Below are 4,529 nucleotides of genomic sequence, written 5' to 3'. Positions count from 1 at the left end.
TGTGATGTCCAGGGATCGAAACTAATGCCAGCTAAGTTCAGTTAGTTCCAGTGATGAAGCTTGACAGCATTCACTTCAAGCAACTGACTTCGGAGAAGGTTCATGTCAAGTCAAAGCCATGAGAATGCTATGAGTGTGAAGTGAAGCTTTTATCACTCTTCTGGTGTTTGGCTTCCTCTTGCGAGCACCTATGAGAGAGAAACAGAGAGAGAATGTCTGAACACATGTGAGTTGAGGGAGAAAGAAACAGTGCTCAATATTAATATCCCAGTGGAAACCAAAATTTTCTCATAGACATAACTATGCAGTAGGCATGTGTTCTCTGCAAGAGAACTCCAAAACAGCTCCAACAAAATGGCTGACCATCTAGGAAGGTCAGCAATAATACCTCAATATGCAAAAGTGGTATATTTGGGGAGGAGTCAAATTCACTGCTAGGGCATGTGCTTGGAATTCAAAGTCCCCAATTCAATCCTCAGCCTCTCCCAGTACTGATTCCCCAACCCCAACCCCAACCCTGTCTGAAACTCTGAGGAGCTGCTGACAGCCAGTATACAAGAGTTATTCCCAAACTGGCACTCTCCAAATTTGTCAGTTTCTATCTGTTGGCTGTGCTGACTTGGAATAATGGGAGCTGTAGTCCAACACATCTGGAAGTAACCATTTTGGGGGTGGCTGGTATAGACAATTCTGAACCAGATGGACCAACGTTCTGTCTTAGTATGAAGGAACTTGTTGGATTCCTCTTGTCTCCCAAGCCATTGGCTTGTTATGTATCCCTGTGACGTGGGCAGGTGCCCTCATCCAAGCTGCCTTGGGTTCTTTGCAAGAGGAAGAAAGTCAGGGTATAAATGTAATGTAACAACAACAATAACTATAGCAACAGATGACACTCAGAATCCTTTTGAAAAGAATGAGGTGGCTGCTTGATTCCTCAGTAAGACTTGCTTCACGTATGCACGTACGCACCACTTGCGTTCTCTTAAACGTGGTTAAGGTATACTTGGGCTGCAGTCCTGTGGAAACCTACCTGGGGACAAGTCTTACTGAAAATAACAGGACTTACTTCCAGGTTCAAAGACTCACTATTGGGCAGTAGAGGACTAACAATTGAATGTGTGGACTGCCCAGAGTGTCCTTGCAATGCCTATTCAAAATGTATATTTGGACAGAGACTCCTAGCGAAATAACATAAGTTCCCTTTCTCTCGTCCATAAAAGAAAAGTGCTGTGTTAAAGTCTGCTTTGAATTTTCTACTTTTAAGGAAAGGGGAGCTGATGTTTGAAACAATATCTTTCCAACTGCCTCAGGAGCAAACAACTTTGTTTTCCCTTGTGCTTTATTGTGTGTTTTTAATAAATACAGTGATTTATTCCAGTTAGCAAAAATATGGTGCTAACTCAATTATTTTTGGGTCAACTGACCCAACTTCCTCAAATATTTATCACAAGCAAAATCCTGACTGCAGAGAACTTCATGTTCTTCTGGCTTTTGTTACAGGTTTGTTTTTAATGCCACTGGTTACACATTGCAATGGGCTGCAAGTTCCTCAGCCCACCCCTAAGCCCTGTATGGTCCCACCTTCCCTCACGAGGTGATCACGTTTCTTCCAGAGGAAGACAGAAGGCATGGGACCTCCCCACAGGGAGGCTGAAAGGCACATGGTTCAATCCTTGCCATCTTAACTTAGAAGGGTCTCAGTGAGCAAAACCTAGGCAAAGGGCGTTGCCAGTCTGATGAAACTGCAGAAGGCCAATGGTCTACCTCTGTATGGTCCACCTTCATATGTTTATCTGATAGCAGCTGACTTGCGGCCATTCAGTCAGCTTATGAGACTGGGATTTGGAATGAAGCAACAAGTTCACCTATACCACACTAGCACTTAGCACTTCTAAAATTATGAAGCAACCTTTCCCAGCCTGGTGTTCTGCAGATCTTTAGGACTCTAACTCCCAAATTCCTGATTACTGGGCATGCTGGCGGGGGCTGAAGGAAGCTGATATCCATAAACATCTGGAAAAACCCAGTTCAGGGATGGCTGTTGGAGTGGGAGGGGCAGAACACAGGCTTCGTATGCTGTTCCAAGAAATCACAAATATCCTATTCCTTCATTTTAAGGTCATTTAGAAGGCAAATGAATAAACTTGTTTATGGTTCTGTACACAAATATGGACAAAACAAAAGGGCAGGTTCACCTATAGATAGTGCCAGCCTTTTGCAGGTACAGTGGTACCTCGGCTCACAAACACCTCAGTTCACAACCAAATCGGGTCACGAACAGAAATTTCAGGAAAATGTTGCCTCGGGTCATGAACTCCCCATCAGGTGATGATCACCATTGCGCCCATCTCCCTCCCCCCACGAGCGCACCCGCGATCACGCCCGCCTGCCCCCACAGTACACCTGCTCTCCCCAGTGCAGCCGCAATCTCACCCGCCTCCCCCCTGAGCACGTCCATCCCCCACCCGAGTGCCCGCTTCCAAAAAAATGGTTGCAGAACAGATTATCCTTATTTACTTGACCTTTATGGGGAAATTTGACTTGGCTCACGAACATTTTGGGTCACAACCAGAGTCCTGGAATGGATTAAGTTCGTGAGCTGAGGTGCCACTGTGCTGATCTCTGCTGTCCATGGTGCTGAACCCATTTTCAGGCAAGACGTCTTTGCCAGCCCTTGCAGGTGATGCTGGAGAGCAAGCTCGTGCTGTGCAAGGCAGGGGTTCTGCCACGCAGCTGCAACACATTCACCATTCTATGCCTTTGGAGTCACCCATTTTGCCACTGGCCTCACCCGCTGCTCTGGCCTCTCCAGCACCAGCCAAGCGCATCTCCAAAATGGCATTTGATCCTCCCTCAGTATGTTCAACACCCTTCATGTACACTGACTGGGCTGGGACCAAGGACAAAAGGTCCCAGCAGAGCCCCCGATACTAAAATTATCAGCATGTTTCAGCTTAAAGCTATTACTACCAATGACTAATTAGGGGAGGTCATTCAACTTTTTAGAATGTGGTGTGAAATTGTGGTGGCAAGGACAGTGCGCAGTGAAAACCAGCAAAAAATTGATGGTTTGAGAAAAGTGGAAGGCCAGGAGAAGGAAGAGTGTCTTTCTAGGAACTCCAGGAGCCAGACCGGGACCCCAAGCTAGAGATTCTGTGCCCAGGGGGGTTCAATGAACCAATGGTCTGATTTGGTAGAAATCAGTAGAATTTACTGCCATTTGAAGTACAGGCTCCCCACTCAAGGTCAAGGGCATACAGAGGAGATGCTTGAGGAAAAGAGGGGCTGTTCCAAAGCCCAGTCAAAGAAGGGTTCAGTTTGCACATTTGGATGGAGCTGAACATGGGTGTACCAGCTGATTCTGCCTCCCACCACTTCATATTCAAGGATCACACATCAACATACACATGCACCCATCAAAATGCACCCAGGAAAGGATAAAATTATCCATACCGATACCTTGTCCAGGGTATCAGTTGACCCAGACAACAGCTTATGCAGGTACACATAAGGGTGCCATATAAATATAAGCCTTGAACTCACAGAAGTCGGACTGGCATAAATTAGGTGAACCAGTGTTACTGTCAGCTCTCCATGGCCACCATTACTAAGGGACAAGTCATCACTTAAGAAACTCGGACTGGATTTTCCATTACCTCTGTCATTTATCAGCTTTTTGCCACCTACTGTGGTGATGGCATCCTGATTATTAGCACGGGTTGTTTGTACCGCAACACCATTCCCATTAATTAGAGGAAATTATCTCTAGCAGCAATCATGCTGCAGATGTACAGAGCTAGATATTTACAGGTGCAAATCATCCTTAGCTATAGAAACGCTTCCTGCATTATTCATATTCTAGTGCAGAAGAACCCAGCCAACAGAGAAGAACCCAAGCCTTTATGAAAGGAAAACATAACAACCCTCTTACAGCTATGACAAGGACAGTGCTCCATCCAGATTTACAGTCACAATTCCAATAAAGAATCACACTATTCCATTATTTGCAGTATTAGTTACATATGAGTTTCTCATGTGTTTACTTACTTTAGTGATACTCCTCATACAGCCAGTTGGGCTCTGAGCAATGCCACCTGTTTATGTATGGCCCCTGTTAACTTAGCAATGTCTGCAGTATCCAGAAACTTAACAAGCTTCTTCCAGATTGAGGAGCACACAACATTCTTCCAGTATTTGACCAAATACTGGGTTCTTTTCAAAATGTCAGTCTCCACACCCAGCCGGGGAGAGGAATCTGTCCTACAAATCCTTTTAAAGAAATGGGTGTCCTTATCATGCATGGGTAAGTCAGGCGTGCTGGCCTATCTGCAGAATTCAGAAAGGCAGAAACTTGGTGATGAATGGCATGGACAGATTGGAACACATAAAGGCAGAGGATGCAATGACAGAGGGAGGGAGGGAGCAAGTGAGAGGAATATGTGGCTATTTTCGTCCCTTGCAATACTGGCAGCTGACCCTCAGCAGGATGAAGCAGATGGGTCTTGTACTTAGACAGAGTGAAGGCGGGT

The sequence above is a fragment of the Varanus komodoensis genome, unplaced genomic scaffold (assembly GCF_004798865.1).
Source record: "Varanus komodoensis strain SLA01 unplaced genomic scaffold, ASM479886v1 scaffold28, whole genome shotgun sequence".
Classification (NCBI taxonomy): domain Eukaryota; kingdom Metazoa; phylum Chordata; class Lepidosauria; order Squamata; family Varanidae; genus Varanus; species Varanus komodoensis.
The sequence above is the reverse complement of the archived record's forward strand: the minus strand, read 5'-3'. Positions refer to the sequence as shown.